Raw genomic sequence first — 22,785 nt, 5'->3', positions numbered from 1 at the left:
AACAGAGAACCCCTGAGGGAGCAGGAGATCAGTGGGATGCAGACCCCAAATTCGCATAAAAAGGCCATACTTAATGGTCTGACTGAGACTAGAGGAATCCCGGCGGTCATGGTCCCCAAATCTTCTGTTGGCCCAGGGCAGGAACCATCCCCGAAGACAACTCATCAGACATGAAAGGGACTGGACAGTGGGTAGGTGAGAGATGCTGATGAAGAGTGAGCTAATTATATCAAGTGGTCACTTGAGACTGTGTTGGCATCTCCTGTCTGGAGGGGGGATGGGAGGATAGAGAGAGTTGGAAGCTGGCAAAATTGTCACGAAAGGAGAGACTGGAAGGGCTGACTCATTAGGGGGAGAGCAAGTGGGAGTACGGAGTAAAAAAAGTATATAAACTTATATGTGACAGTCTGACTTGATTTGTAAACGTTCACTTGAAGCTCAATAAAAGTTAATAAAAAAAAAAAATCAAACACCTATGCTCATCCAAAAACTTCACCAAAAGAGTAAAAAGATTACTTACAGACTGGGAAAAAGTTTTTAGCTATAACATTTCCGATCAGCGTCTGATCTCTAAAATATACTGACACTGCAAAAACTCAAGAACAAAAAGACAAATAACCCAATTTTAAAAATAGGCAAAGGATATTAAAAGGCATTTCACTAAAAAAGGCAGTCAGGTAGCTAACAGATACATGTGGAAATGCTCACCATCATTAGCCATTACAGAAATGCAAATCAAAACTACAGTGAGATTCCATCTCACTCAAAGGCTGGCATTAATCAAAAAAACACAAAATAATAAATGTTGGAGAGGTTGTGGAGAGACTGGAACACATATACACTGCTGGTGGGAATGTAAAATGATACAAACATTTTGGAAATCAATTTGGCACTTCCTTAAAAAGCCAGAAATAGAACTACCACACAATCCAGCAATCCCACTCTTTGGAATATATCCTAGAGGAATTAGAACCCTCACAAAAATAGCTACATGCACACCCATGTTCACTGCAGCACTCTTTACAATAGCAAAAAGGTGGAAGCAACCCAGGTGCCCATCAAAGGATGAACGGATAAATAAATTATGGTATATTCACACAATGGAATACTACTCATTGATAAAGAACAGTGACGAATCCCTGAAACATTTCATAACATGGAGGAACCTGTATGGCATTATGCTGAGTGAAGTTAGTCAGTTGCAAAAGGACAAATGTCATATGAGACCACTACTATAAGTACTCAAGAAATAGTTTAAACAGAGAAGAAAATATTCTTTGATGGTTACAAGGGTGGGGAGGGAGGGAGGGAGTAGTCACTAATTAGATAGCAGACAAGAACTAATTTAGGTGAACGGAAAGACAACACACAATACAGGAGAGGTCAGCACAACTGGACTAAACCAAAAGCGAAGAAGTTTCCTGAATAAACTGAACACTTCAACGACCAGCACAGCAGGGGTTGGGGTTTGGGGACCATGGTTTCAGGGGACATCTAGGTCAATTGGCATAATAAAATCAATTAAGAAAACATTCTGCATCCCACTTTTGAGAGTGTAGTCTGGGGTCTTAAACGCTAGCAAGAGGCCATCTAAGATGCATCAATTGGTCTCAACGCACCAGGAGCAAAGAATGAAGAACTCCAAAGACACAAAGTAATTACAAACCCAAGAGACAGAAAGGGCCACATAAATTAGAGACTACATCCGCCTGAGACCAGAAGAAGCAGATGGTGCCTGGCTGCAATCAATGACCATCCTGACAGGGAACACAACAGAGAAGCCCTGAGGGAGCAGGAGAGCATTAGGATGCAGACCTCAAATTCTCATAAAAAGACCAGACTTAATGGTCTAACTGAAACTTGAAGGACCCCGAAGGTCACGGTCCCCAGATCTTCTGTTAGCCTAAGACAGGATCCATTCCCAAAGCCAACTCTTCAGACAGGGATTGGACTGGACTATAAGATAGAAAATGATACTGGTGAGGAGTGAGCTTCTTGGCTCAAGTAGACACATGAGACTATGTGGGCAGCTCCTGTCTGGAGTGGAGATGAGAAGGCAGAGGGGGACTGAAGCTGGCTGAATGGACACGGAAATACAGGGTGGAGGGAAGGAGTATACTGTCTCATTAGGGGGAGAGCAACTAGGAGCATATAGCAAGTTGTATATAAATTTTTGTATGAGAGACTGACTTGATTCGTAAACTCACTTAAAGAACAATAAAAAAATTTTTTTTAATTGAGAATAGCAATGGACTTAGAGATTTTGTGGTTTAGAAAATGACTAAGAATTATAGAAAAATGATGTTTTAAAATAGTAATAATTTCAAAAACTCCACACAAATTGAATGCAACACTGTGGGACAGCCAGCAAGTGGAGGCATTCCTAAGCCATTTGGAATACCACTGCACTCAAAGAGTCTTCTCTGCTCTGGCACTGACAGTGTTAGTGCTCCCTCTTCCTGAGAAGACCCTTTCTTCCTCTGGTCCTGGCCTAGAGTTTGTCTCCTGGCCACGAAGTGCAAATGCCATAAAATTAACCTTCAAAAGATTTTCAGGAGCTGGACAGAGCTCATTATGGAAGTTCACAACATAGCTAAAAGAAAATAAGCCAGCTGGGAAACCTGACACCATCTCCTTGATGCAGGAAATTCAAAGAGAAGATGTCAGACTTATTGCAATCACATTCCAGCCTCTGCTAGAAAGTAAAACGGGAGCAGAATTTTCTTTAGCCCCTCAGCCATTCTTGTCAGTATATGGAGAACTTCGTGACTGTTCCCAGCAGAAGCAGCATGTCTGGAGGCTGGGTTCACCCTTCTGCTAGGGTTTCTCAGGGAAGGCTCAGGCAGTGCCGTGGGGCATTTTAGCTCTATGATTTAACCGACTATCATGTGAAAGTGATGGCTCTCCTGAGAATCTTGCCCCTTCCAAGGTCACCAAACCATTCCTTGGGGCTCACTGCAGTGAATATAGGAACCCCCACTGTGCTGGTAGAAACCCAGAGTCCACAGCCACTCCAGAAACTTGGAACCAGTAGGTCTGGGGAAGGGCCCAAGAATCTGCATTTTAACAAGCATCCCAGATGGCTCTGGTGCAGGTGGTCCCTGAACTACAGAAACACTGCTTGAGGAAATGGAGAAATATGTTTAGCTAAATATACCGACATCTTATAACCTCCTAATTTTTTGATGAGATCCTTGTGGAGTAAAAACTCCGTCATACTGATTTCTGTCCTTGGTTAAATAGTATTATAATAAATGTAGCTATTATTTTGAAATCTAACCATACGCCATTGTACAGGACTTTCTGCCAGTGTAGACATCCCTGGAACATGTCCTCTTCCCAGGCTAGCCCCCTGCCATGCTTTTTTATCCATCAACTCCAAGTATTGAGTTTTCTGCTTCTTTCTTAAAATTGCATTCATCTATTCTCTCTGCAGTCCCGCAAAATAAACAACCTCTTTGCTTTTCCCCACCTATCCTGTCTGTAAAAAAATGCACAAGACATTTTAGGTTTCCCATGAGGGTTTATTATAAGCAACAATGAGGAAAAGACAGGGGAAAATAAATATATACGTAGAACTAAAGAGAAATCTCACAGCCTCATGTATAAGTTACTCCCAAAATTCAGTTTCCCTTTTTTGCAGCTATTTACGCTATAATTATACTACCTGTTGTATTCCTTCCCTCCTTATTTATTCTCTTCCTTCTTTATTCCCTCCCTCTCTCCTCACGTCCCTCTTTTCTTCCTGCTTTACTCCCTTCTTCCTCCCTCCCTCCCCTCTTCATTTTCTCCCTTTCACAAACTTGTATCGAGTATTACACATTCTGGGCATAATGGCGTAATCTATATGTGTTCGATGGAGCATCAACGTGCTATGAAAGCACCAAAGAATGGAAGTTTCTAAGTGAAGCTTCAGTAAAGCTAATATGAGAACACTCTAAAAGAAAGAAGAGTTGACCAAGCAGATTGATAAAAAAAAAAATAGGGGAGGTAAATTCCCTTCAGCAGAGAGGACAGCACCATACAAAGACTGAGAAATAAAACTGGGAACCCAGTAGTTCAGCAGAGTTGGAACACAGGGTACTTTGAACAGTGTTGGAAATTAGCCTGGAAGAGTAGGCAGGGTCAACTCATGAAGGGCCATGTGGACCATGGTATTGAGTACTGGTTTATCTTACCAATGGTGTGTAAGTGACCACATAATGACTTTTAATGACCTACAACACTAACAGTTTTATAAATCTAATACTGGCACGAGGAGCGGCAAGGCTAGTTATAATTATACCAGGATAGTGGGTGTATCTGGACAAACCAGATGGCCACTCGAGCCCTTGGTGTCCTGGCTAGGGTGACCCAGTCCCTTCGCTCATGTCTTTTTCCCCTTGGTGAGAAAGTGAACACATTTTGGCAGCTAAACCCCACTGGTACAAACACTTAGGGGGAAAACCAAATGCACTGTGGTTCTTTAAGTCCTTTTCTTTTCACAAAGCAAAGCTCTCCTAGACATTTCTTGAATTTAAGAAACAGTAACTCCTAGAAAGGAAGGATAGAATCTTTCAATATAGTGATGCTAACCACAACGTGACTTACTTAGTAAATTCTTTTTTTTTAATTCCTCAATAAAAAACAATAAGAAGGATTGAGTTCCTACATGTTCTTAAAGACACTGGTTATGAATTTCTTAGTACAAAGAATTTCTTGTAGGTTTTTAAAAAGTATCTACATTTTATATTAAATCAAGAGTTCCTCAATATACTATCCCAGGGATCCAATTGTTCTCACCTAATATTGTCAATATCATAAGGAGTGTCTGACTCCTAATTAATTTAAGGAACTACAGGGAGAGAGGGTCAACTCGTGGCTCTGCCTCCCTCGGCTGGTGAGGCTGCATGGCTGTGCATTATCCTTGGACTGGAAGAGTGAACATGCGCTTCCAGCTGCCGCATGGGCTTAGTCATTTTTTTCTTGTGGACAAAAAATCACAAACTAAACAAGTATTTGGTCTTGCTTCAGGGTTTATAAAGAAATATATTTATCCAAGGACTAAAGAGCCTCAATGGTAGACATATTGTGAGGTTCTTTCCCTTTTGAAGCTCTTAATCCATTTTAGCAGTGAGGCCAGATGTACACTAAATGAACAACATTAGCAATCAGATCCCATTCGGGGCTGTGTCAAGGCAGAGTTCAGCTCTGGTAATGAGAATGGTACAGCTCCTCTGGATTTCTCTGCAGAGGTCACTGTGTCCTACTCTGACAAATAACTTTTGCGCAGCTGATTACAGAAGGTCTAGATCAATGATTTGCAAACTGTTAAACCGCAGTCAGTAGGTCTGGGGTGGGACCTGAGACTCTATGTTTCTAACAAGCTCCCAGGCGATGCCCATGCTGCTGGCCCACAGGCCACACTTTGAGTACCAAGGGTCTGGAATGTATTCAGAAACTAAAAACGTTGATATTTCTGACATATTTCAATGGTAAGAAACACATCAAGCCAGAGAAATTAAGATGTTGACTCATTCCAGAATACCTGAGATGTATGGTCATTTCTCTGCACCAATGGCTCTTGAAATTCTGTGAGTTACAAGCCATTACCATTTCTTACACAATTGTTCAGGTGAACCTTAGTTTTGAACCTCACCAGAACTACTCATGTACAAACTGGTAACGAAGAGGGTTTATCTTTAGTGTTGGACTTGCTCGCACTCTGTGTATTTTTCCCATTTCATGGTGCCCATTCTCCTTCCTCTTCATCACCCTGTTCCTCCCAATCATTCCCTCTATCCTCCTCTGAATCAAGAGCTTCTCGATCCAGTTCCCCAATACCATGGTCCCCCTATTAAAACATTCTTTCAGGAGAAAACCCTGACTAACTCATCCACATGTAAATACGACAGCTTAATGAGGTGCCGGCCTAAGTTGCAAGGATGTCTATCTAACGGTAGAATTGCAGCCACCAAGGGATGAAAAATAACATTGGGGAGCATTAAGGTCTTTCCATCAGTGGTCTGATGAGGACCCAAAAGTCCATTACAGCATACCTGAGTCTATTTCTAGACCTTCCTGTGGCCTTGGATTTCTCAGCCCTTCAGAGTGGTCCTAGAACCTGACCTAGGCCTACCATGGTCCAATCTGGCCAACACTCCAGATTGGTTTCATGAAATCCTCTGACACCCTGTTGGATATTATAGTTCTGTTAGCTGAAGCAAATTATCAAATGTATTTACTTATGTTTACAGAGGCAGTAAATGGAGGTAGAAAATTCCTGTAAATGAAGACTTCTAAGATTTGCTTTGGCCTAAGACAGGGGTCCTTCTATTTATTCCTTATCTTTGGGGCATTTCTTCCATCAAATGGCAACCAGTGAGGGGAAGCAAGAACAAGTGGCAGGTCACTGTTGCCTCCTTCCTCCTCTACCTGCATCCTGACAAACACTTCTCTGTCCCAGCTAAATAGAAAAATACAGTGATTTTGTACCACATGGACTGGGTTTCCAGAGTTCAGTCACTGGGGCTGAATTACAGGGGCCAAACCAAAAGTGCTTGTTGCAGTAAGGTTGCTGAGTCTGTCCACCATGTCATTTACGAGGTAAAGAAAATACTGAATTAGGATACAAGAGCAAGATGAATTCAGATGCCCAGCCAGTGGAAGGACTGATAATGAGAAAACAGAGCTGACCTCTTTCAGCAGAGCTGGGAAGTAGCAGGGGAATGTAAGAAGCAGCTGCTCACTTTTGGCAGCTGCAGTGAAGAGCAATGTTACGGAATGTCAAAAAACAGCCTGCTTCACTGCAGTGCCTGAACTGGCCTTTAATGATTCAGGAGCAGAGCCATCTTTAACGACAGTTGCAGGGCTGTCTGGTTTAAAGGCAAATAAAATGTCCTCTTTTCATCAGTCTTCCCAGAGAAGGAGATTTAAAAAAACTGGAGAAAAAGGTCCCACTTGACCTTGGAAGACCCCAAAACACTCCTCCTCTATCTTTTGCCTATGAGATAACCTATTTTTCTTTGAGATCATCCACTAATATATTTTTAGATGCCATTTCTACTATAGTATCTAAATAACCTAAATAGTGTGGACTACAATTTGAGGATACTATTTATACTAATAAGTTTAAGCTAAGAGAATTTTCACAACCAGTAGGCTTCTCTAACCCACTCTCGATTCCAACTCATAGCGACCCTATAGGACAGAGTAGAACTGCCCCACAGCGTATCCAAGGAGAAGCTCGTGGATTCAAACTACCAACCTTTTGGTTAGCAGCCGAGCTCTTAACCACTGCACCACCAGGGCTCCTAGTCCTCTTTAGGACCTTCCAAATTTAACAGTGAAAAAAGTTCATTATCATCTGTTATGACATATTCACTTAAAATGAGCTGTATTCTTAAAAGTGCCCTCACTACAAAAGTAGTCTCAAAGTTGACTTTTGGGTATATAGAGTTGAGTAGAGGAGGACTTGGTGATTTTTTTATTTGATCATACTCAAAGTCAACCAACTATTTTTATTAAATAAGTCAACAAAAACATTACAACATATATCTTTTACTTAAAGTTGACTAGACCCAATACTCACAGAAGAATCTCACAGGCTCTTTAATTGATGGTGTTTCTGTCATTGTGAAATGAAATATAAATTGTGTTATATGAAGTGGATTGTGTTCAATGACCATGAAGTCATTGATTTTCATCCAAGGTGCTGTGATTTTGAGACATTGGGTTTATCAACATCAATTGTGAGGAGTATTCTTGAATGTTTCATTGCTTTTAATTATTAAAGTACCTGAGCGTTTAAATAAATTTCCCTTTTATACTTGCTGTATTTATAATCGTCCATGTAAGTGGGAGTGTGCAGGTATATGTTATGCAGATTCAAGGTTATCCCTAAGACATCATTACTGTCATTCACATTTCTTCTGAAATGCTCTACTGAGACAGAGAGAGAAAGGGGTGATAGTGGAGAAACCTGTCCTATGCCTTTTCCCTAGACTCTGTGGCAGCTAGCAATCCTTACCATTCCTTGGCTTGTTGACAGCATAACTCTCCCTCCATCTCTCCCTCCATTTTCAGCCAGTAATCTCTCTGTTGTCTTTGTGTCTCTTCTCCTCTTATATAAGGACACCACTCAGATGGGATTAGGACCCACCCTACTCCAGTATAACCGCATATTACTGTAACTGATAACATCTTCAAAGACCCTATCTCCAAACAAGGTCACGTTCTCAGGTACCAGGGGTTAGGACTTCAGCATGTCCTTTGGAGGACACAACTCAGTCAGTAACACCGGGTAAAGCTGAAATTCTCCAAATCCTTTCCCTCCATCAAAATTTGTTTATAATGCCAAAATTGCTAGATCAAAACACATATGTCAAAGATCCTCAAATAGAAGACACTTGAAATCACTAACCACAGAGAGATAGACTGATCATGTCCAAAGAAGGGTCCTTCACTTCAGAAAGGCACCTCGTGATGGTGCTGCCCCAACTTGGTTGTTCTTTGCTCTCCTCTTATACCATTCATCCACCTGTCTGAATACCTACAGTGATGACAATGATTTTCCTGGTGTCTAACCTCCATGACAGTAATTAATGTGACTCTCGAGTTTAAGAAGCACACAGGTTTTTTTAAACATCTGCCTGTTAGTATTAAAAATAACTTTATGAAGCAAATGGAAAGCGCTAAGCATTGCGTTTTCTCACAGCTGTATCATTGCTCAGTTAATATTCTATTCTGTCTGAAAATGTCATGGGCAATTGTTTTGTTACCAACACAATCTATTTTTCATCTCCTCCAGCTGCTTTAACTCCTGAGAGAGAATGGCTTGAGGAGAAGATATTTCATTTTTGTTTCGTTTTGCCTGTTTGTTTTCTGTGTTTGTTGTTTTAAAAAATGAGGCCATTTCAAGTGACCATGATGTGAGATTTGTTTGTTTGTTTGGGGGTTATTTATTTATTGGTTGCTCCTTCTTCTCTTTCTCTTAACTCCCCTTCCACACTACATTCCATTTTGCATGGGGTCGCCATGTGCAGGCACTGGCTCAACAGCAGCTAACAACAATGTCATTTCCAGCATCGCTTTTACTGTGCTTAACTATATCTCCTCCCCTCATGCAGAAAGGTTCTGAGTGGCAATTTTATGCCAGGGGATTCATTTCTGGAAACCTTCTGGCTATTGTGCAAATTGATGAACTCAATTTAGTTTATGCATTGACTCTGAGTTCTCTGTTACAGTGCTTTGCAATAAGCGAACAACCTCTATTAATAAGAGCATTTTGCTACCTATCTCTAAAACTGAGTGAACAGATGTTCATCATTTCCCACTTGAAGCACTGCAAAACCTTGATATTGTCAGAGAAAAGAATTCATTCAGTTTAGATAGACTGGAGTTATAGTCTTTGGAAAATCAGCTCTGTCATCTCTCTCTGTCTTCTTCTCTACCTAACCAAGATGTTATATTTCAACCATCCTGGAAGACAGACAGTTTACTGCAAATAAGTTAACATGCACTCTGTCAGTTATACAATTACCACATAGCATTCTGGCCTTATGTTTTTAAGACTGCATTTCATTGATATTCTTTTCCTTATGCAAGTGCCAAGATTTATAAAACATTCATAAGAAACTCATTTGATCCTTTGATATAAACTGGTCAGTTTTGAAAAGTCTAATAACCTTCAAATCTGAAACACTAAAATATGACCTATCTTTTCCACATATGAGCAAAGTACAAAAAAAAAAAAAAAAGGACCTGCCAAATGTTATGTTGAGTCTGAAGGCTCAAGTCTGGATGAGGCCTTTGTAAGAACAACTCTGTAGAAAGGCCTTTATTTTTGTCCCATACGTGCGCATTGAGTGAAGGCTAAGATGCCTAGGCTCAACCTAGACAGCCTTATAAATGCCCAGATCCACAATTCTATCAATCTGATTTGCTTTTAGAATAAGTGTGATCCAAAAGGGTCCAGCCTTGAACCCTTGTATCAGTCAGTCATTGACTGCAGCAGGTTGCCTGGCAGGGAGGGGGGCTAACCTCCCAAGTATCTGTGGGCAACGAGGTCCCTGTTAATGGAGGGAAACTGCAAAAAAAGACTGCAGCCCAGAGCTGGAGACAACAGCTGAGCCAAGGGGACATGGGAAGGGAACCAAGAGCACTACTTCATAGATGTAACCAAAGACTACCTCTGGTGCTAAGGGAAAGAAAAACAAACCCATTGGTGTTGGGTCAATTCCCACTCACGGCAATCCTGTCAGTGATATGCCTACAAGGACTAGTTAATACAACTATTATTCACATTTATTCACCAACTACTACTGATGCCAAAAATGAAAAAACTGCAGGTTTTTACCAATTTCTGCAGTCTGAAATTGATCAAACATGCAATCAAGGTGCATTGTTAATTACTGTTGATTGGAATGTAGAATTTAGAAACAAAGAAGAGGGACAGGTAGAAAATATGGCCTTGGTGATGGAAACAATGCTGGAGATCACATGATAGAATTTTGTGAGACCAGTGACCTACTCATTGCAAACTCCTTTTTTCAACAACATAAATATCAACTATACACATGGACTTCACCGGATGGAATACACAGGAATCAAATTGCTACATCTGTGGAAAAAGATGATGGAAAAGCTCAATATCTTCAGTCAGAACAAGGCCAGGGGCTGACTGCAGAACAGACCATCAATTGCTTACATGCAAGTTCAAGCCGAAGCTGAAGAAAATTAAAATAAGCCCACAAGAGCCAAAGTGTGACCTTGAGAATATCCCATCTGAATTTAGAGACCATCTTAAGAATAGACTTAATGCACTGAACGTTAATGATTGAAGGCCAGCCGAGTTGTGGAATGACATCAAGGACATCATACGTGAAGAAAGCAGAAGGTCAGTAAAAAGATGGAAAAGAAAGAAAAGACCAAAATGGATGTCAGAAGAGACTCTTAAACTTGCTCTTAAACGTAGAACAGATAAAGCAAATGCAAGAAATGATGAAGAAAAAGAGCTGAACGGAAGATTTCAAAGGGTGGCTGGAGAGGACAAAGTAAAATATTACAATGAAATGTGCAAAGATTTGGAACTAGAAAACCAAAAGGGAAGAACATGCTTGGCATTTCTCAAGCTGAAAGAACTGAAGAAAAAATTCAAGACTCGAGTTGAAATATTGAAGGATTCCATGGGCAAAAAATTGAATGAAGCTGGAAGCTTCAAGAGAAAATGGAAGGAATACAGAGCCACTGTATGAAAAAGAATTGGTCGGTGTTCAACCATTTCAGGGCATAGCACATCATCAAGAACTGATCATACTGAATGAAGAAATCCAAGCTACATTGAAGGCATTGGCAAAAAAAAGGAGTTGATGAAATACCAATTGAGATGTTTCAACAAACGAATGTAGTGCTGGAGACACTCACTTGTCTATGCCAAGAAATTTGGAAGACAGCTACCTTGCCGATTGACTGGAAGAGATCCTTATTTGTGCCCATTGCAAATAAAGGTGATCCAACAGAATTAGGTTAGTAGTCAAGTGCAAACCGTTTGTGCCACCCACATACCTGATGCTGGGAGAAAGGACAGTTTAACCACAAAGTCAAATCAAACATTGTCCTCAGGATCATGGGAGAGCCTGAATACGTCATGATTTGGAATCCTCAGAGGGAATTTTCTGAAGGTAGGGAGAGAGAATAACAATAAATTGCCAACCTTGGAAACTGCCAAATTCTTCCATTGGTTTATTAGTTGATTCAGAAAATATGTACTGAGTGCCTAACATTTGCTAGGCTACGCTTTGGAGATATGTTGATGAATAAGCCCTTCAGTTCTTCACCATATAGTGATGAGGACAGGCATTTGAAAAAATTGTTACAGTTAAGTATGGGGCGTGTAATGGTAGAGATATGAAAGCACCTACAAAGTAGAAGTGCTACCTCATTTTGTGTGTTGACACTGTTCTAGGTGCTAGAAATGTTCACACATGATCTCATTTAATAGTCACAGCAACCCAAGCAGATAAGTTTTATTATCCCATTAAGCATATGAGGCAGATGAGTACCAGATAAGTTACATAATTTGTCCAAGGTCTCACAGCTGGTTAGTGATAAGCCTGGTCTTCTAATTCATCTCTGACTCTCAATCCTGTGCTTCTAACTACACTGTGCTATTGTAGATTAATCTGGGAGGGCAGGGAGAAGAAAGGGAAACGAGCTTCCTAATTATATAACCTCTAAATCCTAAATTTGGGGAGCAATTGGGAAAAGAATACAGATGGCTCCTGGGGTTGAATACAAACAGTATCATGCTTTTTTATGTTTTAAGCAATTGGCATATTTTATGAGCAAATTCATGAACTTCTAAATACTGTGCTTTAGAGAAAGAAAAATAGGGTCATGTGCCAACCTGATAGGTCTTATTTGCTGAAGCAGGGTAAAACTTGCATGTACATTTTTTATCTAAAATAAGGGTTATATATTATCGTTGTGACTATCGAAGTATCTGTGAATGCAGAATTGTTCATTATTTATATAGCAACACCAATGCAGGCAGCAATTTACTATACATAGCACCTGCTGAACCAACAACTCCCTCTCCCAAAGAGCTGAGAAGAGGACAATATAGAACAACACAACGCAGGAAGAACATAATCTAGACAAATATATAGTAATTTGTGGTCTTTATGGCCAGAAAGATTCATAGAACTGATACCATTCTCTATTTAAAATATTCAATGATGAGGCTCTCCACACATTGTATTTGTAAAATATGGATTGCTTAATCAGATCTATCATTTTTATGTGTTTCAAGAAACCAGTGAAATTGTGCTTTGGGAATCAACGTTGAAGAAAGGGCAGTGGTTTAGGAAACAGAGTTGAGCGGGGAATAGAAAAGGCCAAATGGGATATAAAAATTCATATAGAACTGTTCATGATTTAGAAAGAATGTGCAGGAAAGGCTATAGAAGAAGGACTATTGTCTTACAGAAATGTGTGTCTGGTGTTCACAGAGGATCAGGCTAAGGTCAATGTGCTCTGTAAAAATTGTTTACTTTGATCTCTGGCTACAGATTCAATCCCCAGAGTCTACACAAAATCAGTGTGGTCAAGTTGACTCCATCTCATAGCAACCCCAGTGTGTCAGAGTAGAACTATGCTCCATAGTGTTTTCAGTGGCTGATTTTTTTCAAAAGTAGGTTTCCAGTCCTTTCTCTTGAGGCATCTACAAGAGCAAATCACAAATGTGTGTCGTGGACCAGAGATAAAATGGGCCAAAGTGTTGCTTGTTCCTCTTGTTAGTTGCTGTCGAATTGATTCTGACTCATGGTGGCCTCATGTGCTAGAGGGGTGGGAATCATCACTACGTTGGTTGAGTTATTCAGATTAGTTATTATGATGACAGTGATGATGAATTAAATTAGCTATTATGGGAGAGTTGTTTTTAGATGACTACTACTTGGGTTATACGTATTCTTTAAAAGCGTGTGACTGTATCATCAAAAATTTCCATTGTCCCACTAATAGTAAGACCATATAATTTATTGTCTAAACAGGGACACTTTTGATAGTAAAAATAAGAACTATTAATAATCACCTCCATACTATATGGGCAAGCCATGGCTGTTTCCAGCAAACACGGACATACTCTCACCCTGACTGCTGGTGAGCCATATACAAAATGAGAAAACAGTGAGGTTACTAAGAAAAATCTCTGGATCCTGAATCCTCTTTATTCCTCTTCAGCCATCAGGGAAGTCAGTCACCCTCCAGGAGGTGTGACAAACACCAGACTGAGCTCTGCAGAGCCTACGGGATAGCAGCCAGAATTTGGTTTCAAACAAGTTCAAAGAGTGAGTTTGTTCTTATCACCTACTGCATTTCTGAACCAGTTTTGCTGACTTCAAAGAATATTTGAAGAAGAAAGAAGAATCTTTAAGATGTGTGTGAAAACCACAATGTAAAGGGCACATTTGGCAATATTTCTGGCACCTTGCTTAGGAAAATACTACCTGGTGAACATGAGCCAACATGTCTATCCAGCAATTCCCTTCACTCTTCAACAGAAGCAGTCCATGTACTTGTCAAAGTATGAGCCGGAGTTTCTCAACCTCAACACAATTGACATCTTGGGCTGGATAGTTCTTTGCTGTGGGGGAATGTCCTATGCACTGTAGTATGTTTAGCAGTATCTCTGGCCTCTACCCATTAGATTGCTAGCACCCCTCACCCCAACGTGACAACCAAAAAGGTCTCCAGACATTGCCAAATATTCCAAGGGGGCAAAATCATCCCAGCTGAGAACCACTGGTATAGACCATGACCCTTTTTGCCATTCCAGCCACAGCAAACTTAGCCCCATGCATTTAAGACCTATAAGTCCTTGCATCTTAGAGTTGGAACGTATCTCAGAGGACATTAGTCCTCTCTTCCACCTGCTTATTAAAGCATCTGTAACATCCTGGACAGGTGATCACCCAGATTCCATTTGGCTCTCCCAACATCAGGGAGCTTAGTTGCTCTTGAGATAATCTACTTCATGTTAAGATAGTTGAATATGAGAAAGTTCATATTAATGCTGAGCTGAAATCAGTTCCCCTGTGGCTCCTTTCTCATTCTAACCCTACCCAAGGAAGCTCTACAGATGGTGTCTTCTCCCTCTTCTACCTGACACCCTCCTAATATTGTAAGCCTCCTTTCCTCCAAGAGAAGCTTCTCTATTTCCTTCCACAATGCCTTCTTAAACAATCTGCCATTTTTCTCTCTGCCTCAAGACTTTCCCAATAACGAAAATGATGATCAGGTGGTGGTGATGGTGGTGATGGTGATAACTACTATTTATCAAGTTCCTTCCTTGTGGTATATACTAAATCACAAAGCAATCCAATCTATCAAGCATCCTAACTACTCCAAACAAAGCTGGTCGATTAACCTGTCTAAAATATCACTCTCACCGTGTCCTCCCTACTTCATGAACTGGTTCTCTACTGTACTGTCATCTCAGGTTTTCAGGGATCTTCTTCAGCTGCTTCCACCCTTGGGAGCCAAGAGAGTTCTCCACTTTTGCCCACTGAGAGACTCCAATAAGTTCTCCCCAGTCTCTTCACTGTTCCCCACCCTAATGCTCATCCTGCTGCACTCACATAAACCCACAAGTGCACACATCCTTGTCCTTCTTTCCCTGGAATGCCTCTGTGTCTATATATATTATCTATCTCTTCCATTCACTCACATCTATTGAGTACCTATTTGTGCCAAGCATTATGCTGTTCACTGAGACACAGAACTCACAGCTCCGCTGGCAGAGGATCATTTGTGGCAAAGGCAAGATTTGATCATAAGCAAGAGAGCTCAGCCTTCCCTTCTCTCATTTCCAGCCCACTAAAGACAATTTTGTCTGGCCAGTGCAGATTCTTTTCCTCCCTCACACTCTAAAGAGAGTTGTGTCTTTACTAGACTGGTTTCATGGGTTTTGCAAAGCAAATAAAGAGAATGGATAGAGGAAAGAGACACCACATAGACAAAAAAAAAAGAGCTAAGAGAAGCAAAAGACAAAAAAAGAAGAAAAAAGGGGTGTGGACTAGGTGGCGGGAGAGTTCAGCATGTTGTATTTGAAAGGCTTCAGAGCAACCACAGCTATCAATGGCAATTAAGGAAGAGAGGAAAGAGGCTTTTGAAGAATTTCACTGCAGGGTACAGCTTAGATCACCCTGAATGCTCTTGTTAAGGTACAAGAAACATTTTTAATTATACTTTTGGTTGGTAGATTGTACTTATTTGAATGCAACAACAAAAAAAGCCTGAGCTATCCTGATGCATGCTACAACATGGATGGAACTTGAAGACATTGTGCTGAGTGAAATAAGTCACAAAAGGACAAATATTGCATGATCTCTCTTATATAAAGGATATAGATAAGCAAATATAAAGACATCAAAGTTTATTAGTGGTTGGGCAGATGAAGGGGGAGAAGTTGGGATACAGCCTATGGAACATTGAGTTTGTTTATGGTGATTGAAAATTTGCACAACTGATTAATGTAATTGATGTCAATAAGTTGTACACCTGTAAAAAGTTGAATTGGCAAAAATTTGTGATATACACATATATTCACAACAATAACAAAAGAGCAGCTGTTGAGGCCGCTTAAGTACAACCAAATACCTCGTGGATTTGGTTTCTTGGTTTCGAGATTTAGGGTCATAGTTTCATGGGGCATTCCAGTTAATTGGCCTAATATTGTATTTAGTGCTTTTATTCTACCTCCTAGCTCACTGAGTAGTGCCTGAGGTCTTAAATGCTTGCAGGCAGTTATCCAAGGTACATTTGGTCTCTATTCACCTGGAGCAACAGGGGGAGAAGGAGAATCAGGAATAGGAAGGAGGAAATGGAACGCATGGCTGATTGCCTCCATGAACAGCTACCTTCTTTGCCATAAAACCAGGACTGGATGGTGCCCAGCTATTACTGAATCAAAGCTTCTGTAGAAGAATCCTGATCAAAAGAGGAAAAGTGAGAAACGAATTTAAGGAACGAATTTCAAATTCTCATGAAATCCAGACTTTCTAGAGTCATGAAGGTTGGACGAACCCCTAAAAGTATTGCCCTGAGTTAGTTTTTAAACCTTAAACCAAAAATATCCCCTGAAGTCTTCTTTAAACCAAACAATAAAAACCAAAACAAACCAGCTGCCGTCGAGTCAGTTTCAACTCACAGCCATCCTAGATTAGGTTAATCAGTAAAAAAAAAAAAAAAAAAAGTCTGCCTTGAACATTATGCACGGGATAAAATTGAAAAAAGCAACTCAAAAGTTTGGATAGGAAGCTTAGGGGCCAGTGAGTTTATGTTAATGGAGGAGGAATAATTCAGAAAAGGAGGGTAAGAGTGGTTGCACAGCTTGAAGAATGTAATCAATGTCAATGAATTGTACATATAGAAATTGTTGAATTTGTGTATGTTCTGCTGTGTGTATTTTCAACAACAATAAAAAAAATAACATATATTTTTTAAATCCTTAGCTATGTAGACCTCAGTTAATGTTTGACTTATAATTACATATATGTCCAGACTGGGGCACTGTTGAGAGTGAAAGGGGGAGCAGTTAATAATGATGCTGGGATAACAGACATAAACTAGAACTGTCCTGCACAAACCAGGAGACCCATACCCTGGTTATAATCATGATGAAACATGGCAAGTGAAGGGATGAGATGTGCAGAGGACATTAGGAGGCTTAGGGTATAAGCATTCCACCCAGCAGGTGGCAAGAGATAGAAGAAAAGTTCTTCCAACTACACAGGCCCATAGTAACCTTTCTCTTTTCTGAATTAAACAACTATATTACATTTGAAGAAATAAAAAATTATGTTCTGTCTCATGATATTTGCTACTTTTTCTTGCGTGTTCGCAAAGAGTAAAAAAAATGGAAAATATCTATCTGCTATATCACCAAAATGGATGTCAGAAGAGACTTCAAAACTTGCTCTTGAACGTAGAGTAGCTAAAGCAAAAGGAAGAAAAGATGAAGTGAAAGAGCTAAATGGAAGATTTCAAAGAGTGGCTCAAGAAGACAAAGAAAAGTATTACGAGGAAATGTGCAAAGACGTGGAGTTAGAAAGCCAAAAGGGAAGAACATGCTCAGCATTTCTCAACCTTCAAGAACTGAAGAAAAAATTCAATCCTCAAGTTGCAATATTGAAGGGTTCTACAGAGAAAATATTAAATGACACAGGAAGCACCAAAGAAGACGGAAGGAATACACAGAATCATTGCACCAAAAAATTGGTCAATGTTCAACTATTTCAGGACATAGCATATGAGCAAGAATAAATGATACTAAAGGAAGAAGTCCAAGTTGCACTCAAGGCATTGGCGAAAAACAAGGCACCAGGAAATGACGGAATACCAGTTGAGATGTTTCAGCAAATGTATGCAGCACTGGAAGTGCTCATTTGCCTGTACCAAGAAATTTGTAAGACAGCTACATGACCAACTGACTGGAAAAGATCCATATTTGTGTCTATCCCAAAGCAAGCTGATCCAACAGAATACAGAAACTATCAAACAATATCATTAATATCACACACAAGTAAAATTTTGTTAAAGATTATTTAAAAGTGGTTGCAGTCGTATATCGACAGGAAACTGCAGAAATCCAAGCCAGATTTAGAAGAGGATGTGGAATGAGGGATATCATTGCTGATGTCATATGGATCTTGGATGAAAGCAGAGAATGTCAGAAAAATATTTACCTGTGTTTTATTGACTATGCAAAGGCATTTGACTGTGTGGATCATAACAAATTACGGATAACATCACAAAGAATGGGAATTCCAGGACACTTAATTCTGCTCATACGGAACGTGTACACAGACCAAGAGGCAGTAGTTCGAACAGAGCAAGTAGATGCTACATGGTTTAAAGTCAGGAAAGGTGTTTGTCTGGGTTGTACCCTTTCACTGTACTTATTCAATCAGTACGCTGAGCAAATAATCTGAGAAACTGGACTACATGAAGAAGAACAGGGCATCAGGATTGCAGGAAGACTCATTAACAACCAGCTACATGCATATAGGGTCGCTATGAGTCAGAATCGACTCGACAGCACTGCGTTTGGTTTGGTTTTATATGCAGATGACACAAACTTGCTTGCCAAAAATGAAGATAACTTGAAGCACTTAACTGATGAAGATCAAAGACCACAGCCTTTGGTATGGATTGCAGCTCAACATAAAGAAAACAAAAATCCTCACAACTGAACAATAGGCGCCATCATGATAAATGGAGAAAATATTGAATTTTCAAGGATTTCATTTTACTTGGATCTACAATCAATGCCCACGGAAGCAGCAGTCAAGAAATCAAATGACACATTGGGCTGGGCAAATCTGCTGCAAAAGACTTCTTTAAAGTGTTAAAAAGCAAAGATGTCACTGCAGGAACTAAGGTGTGCCTGACTCAAGCCATGGTGTTTTCAATTGCCTCATATGCATGTGAAAGGTAGAATATAAATAGGAAGACCAAAGAAGAATTGATGCCTGTGCATTACGGCGTTGACGAAGAATATTGAACATACCATGGACTGCCAGAAGAAAGAACAAATCTGTCTTAGAACAAGTACAGGCAGAATGTTCCTTAGAAGCAAGGATGGTGAGACTGCGTCTCATGTACTTTGGACATGTTATCAGGAGGGACCAGTCCCTGGGGAAAGACATCATGCTTAGTAAAGTAGAGGGTCAGTGAAAAAGAGGAAGACCCTCAAAGAGATGGATTGACACAGTGGCTGCAAAAATGGGCTCAAGCATAACAGCGATTGTGAGGATGGCTCAAGACTAGGCAGCATATCGTTCTGTTGCATATAGGTCACGATGAGTCATAACTGATTTGACAGCACCTAACAACAACAACAATATCATCAAAAAGAGAAAAAAGAACATCATTTTTTATATTTCCGACAATTCTGGGCAATATGGGAAATACAAAAAAAAGGGGGGGGGTGAGACAACAAGATAAATATATGTGATTTGAGCCATCTTGTGGCCCCTAGACTGGAGGATGTGCACCCATTTTCCAATTACTTTGTAATGGCCTTTGAGCAAATAGTCAGTAGTGGAACAATGCTATAATATCAGTACTTTAAGCAAGGAGCTAAACATTTCTATTTTTTATTAATGGGAAGGACAGTGGAGTACAGTCTCATTTACCAGGCTCCCCCCAACATCCCTAATCATTACTTAGGAGTCCCACACATTCATACTCCTACACTGCCAAGTGGAGGTAAACATTATTTGTCTTCAGCTGCAAAAAAGAAAAATGTTCATTACTCTCACCACCACTTTCCTCCCTCCACCCCCAATTTTCTGCTCCAACATTACACTAGTTGGGTTGGGTAAAGAATTCCAAACACTATTCTGTACCAGAAGGAAGGGTCCAAGAGAAAATCAATGATAGCTCTTGCTCAGTTAAGTTCACTGTGATGCAAAACCAGGTCCTTAGACCCACACTACAACCACTGCCATAGCAGCTTACTTGCAGCCCAAGCAATTTTCTGGTTGAGGAGAGCTGCAAAATCATCTCTTTGGGCCCTCCAGAGTGCAGATACAGTGGTGACAGTTGGAAAAACCATTATAGTAGAGGCCAGGACTTCAAATAAGAAGCTCACAGGCAGGGAAGGGAACTTATGGTGACCAAAGTAGCTTTTTGCCAATGAGGGTCAGAATGCTTCCTCACCCTGACTAACCTGATGTGAAATCTTTAGTGATCAGTCAGCTACATTATAAATTATTTCTTGGGCACCTAATTTTATGGGATATTCCTTAAGACATATTTCTAGTATGTAACCAGTTTTCCTGATAGCTGATATTTATTTATTTGTATACTTATTTAATATAATAAAACTTAGGCATTATACAGAAGACAGTAAGGAAAGGATAGGGGGAGGGAACAATGATTCCTTGGGCTCCCAGAATAACACAAACTTGAATAAACTATCAGCCAATTCATATTATCCACACCTTCTCTCCACTTTATTCCTTAAGAAACATAAGTGGATCCAATAAGACAGGTCCTATTTTCAATCTTAAGCCTGGTTGCATGCTGGTTAAGAGCTACAGCTGCTAACCAAAAGGTCAGCAGTTCGAATCCACCAGGCAACCCTTGGAAACTCTATGGGACAGTTCTATTCTTCTATACGGCTGCTATGAGTTGGAATTGACTTGACAGCAACGGGTGCCTTAAGCCAAAGATGAAACACATAGATTAATAAAACTATGTTCCTGCTTTTCCATCAAAACACCATCAACACTATCACTAAATGGGGACTATAAATGCCATCTCAACTTCAGGCTCAAGTGAAGGCAGGCTATAACTAGGAACAATCTGCCACAAACTCGGTACATTCTATCCAGTTTTGTGATTTAACACTAACAATTAGGCCAAAGGGTACAGGAAGTAAGGCTTAATCAAGTTCTAGCAGTCTGAACAGTAATCTGTCTTTTCATTTTGCTGCTAATAAATATTTTAGTGTTGCTGGAAAAGACGTAAGTGGAAATAGCAATTTTCTTTCTGTGACTATCCCAGTAATGGTAGTCACGTATTCATGACAGGAAACAAGGTATTCCTTTTAGCTGTTGCCTGTAAATAAAGCCTCACTTAGATGTGCTTCTAAAGACTGGGTAAGAGATTATTTCACTTTACTTTTAGTCATACATCTAAAGAAATAAATATTAGATTTTGGGAAGCCTTTGCTAAGAAGACATTTGTTCGCCTAGCTGAAGTTTTCTGCAATTTACAGTTCCTTGTGGTTTCATAATTTAGAGATCTGTTCATGGGGAAAATATCCAAATCATTTTTCAAGGCTTATAATTACCAAACCCCTTATCTTTCCGACAATACCAGGAAATGCAGTATTCTACAATGTTTCCCTGAAAACTGGAGTTGAATACAAACTTCATTTTTGTTCTTTAGATTTCATCATGTTTGTAGACATCCTTCCAAAATGTATTATACATTTCTCTGCTTTCCTAGAATATGATGTGCTTAAAATACTGTCCTCAGCTATGTGCTGGGCTGTCATGAATTGCTCCACATAGTCGCGAGGGAAGGACTAGAACCTAAGAACTTGGTGAAGAAGTAAGAGGCCTATTTGAATTCCAGATTTGATTCCTCAGGCCAGATGCCTGAGGGTCATCTTCTGTCAACACCTGGTGAAAGGCTTTGGACTCATGCCCTTATGTAGATACTACTTAGTGTGATCAGCCGAGTTAAACAATATGCAATCCCCCAAAAACTTTCTTTTGTGCTTCTGTACTAAGACCTATGTTAGAAATAAATCAACCCATCACCAAGTCCTATTGAGTCAATCTCCTGAAAGTCTCAGAACTCCACCCACTTCTTTCTATATCCACAGCCACCACTGTTCATTCTCACCTGCCACCAGCAATAGCTTCCACCATGGATGCCCTGCCTCCACCACCTCCTGGCCCCACCCATGCATCCTCCACAGAGCTGTCCATCAGATCAGGTCTTCCCTCTATTCTCTCTTGACACTCCTCTCCTGTGAAATCCTTCAATGGCTTCCCATTGCCCTGATGGATCTGGCCCCTACCTCTGTGCAAACTCATCTTGTACCTCTCTGCCCTTCTCTGTGCTCTACCTCCACCAGCTGGGCTCCTCCAGACCCTCACGCATGCAAGGTTCTGCCCACCTCAAGTCCCTATTGCATGCTTTATTATTCCTGGAATGTTCTTCCCTTGGCTCCGCTCAGCTGTTCCTTTTCTTCCTTCAGGTCTTAGCTTACATACCACCTCATCAGGGAGATGTCCAGTCACCCAGTCTGAATTCGGTTCCTCCTGTTAGTTCTTCTTTCTCACACCAATCTTTCCCTTCTGAGCACATTTTACAACTTATAATTATCCATTTGTTTGTTTACTTTTGTCACTATACCATGAGGAGCATGAAGATAGAAACTATGTCCATTTTGTTCACCTTCATACACCTAGCATAAAAAAAATAAAATAATAGATTCTGAATCACGGTGACCCCATATGTGTCAGGTAGAACCATACTCCATGGGGGTTTCAATGGCTGATTTTTTGGAAATAGATTGCCAGGCCTTTCTTTCAAGACACCTCTGGGTGGGTTCAAACCACCAAACTTTCAGTTACTGGTCAAGCACTTAATTATTTATGCCACCTAATGTAGCCCCTGTCTTACAGAGGATGCTCAAAAAAGACTTGCTTAGTTATAGGAATACTGTGTTAATACTTCATACTCTATTGGGTTCTTGAGATGTGTGGGGTGGTTTGTTCC

Source organism: Elephas maximus, chromosome 1, assembly GCF_024166365.1.
Source record: "Elephas maximus indicus isolate mEleMax1 chromosome 1, mEleMax1 primary haplotype, whole genome shotgun sequence".
In the NCBI taxonomy this organism is placed as follows: Eukaryota; Metazoa; Chordata; class Mammalia; order Proboscidea; family Elephantidae; genus Elephas; species Elephas maximus.
Note: the sequence above shows the minus strand (reverse complement) of the source record.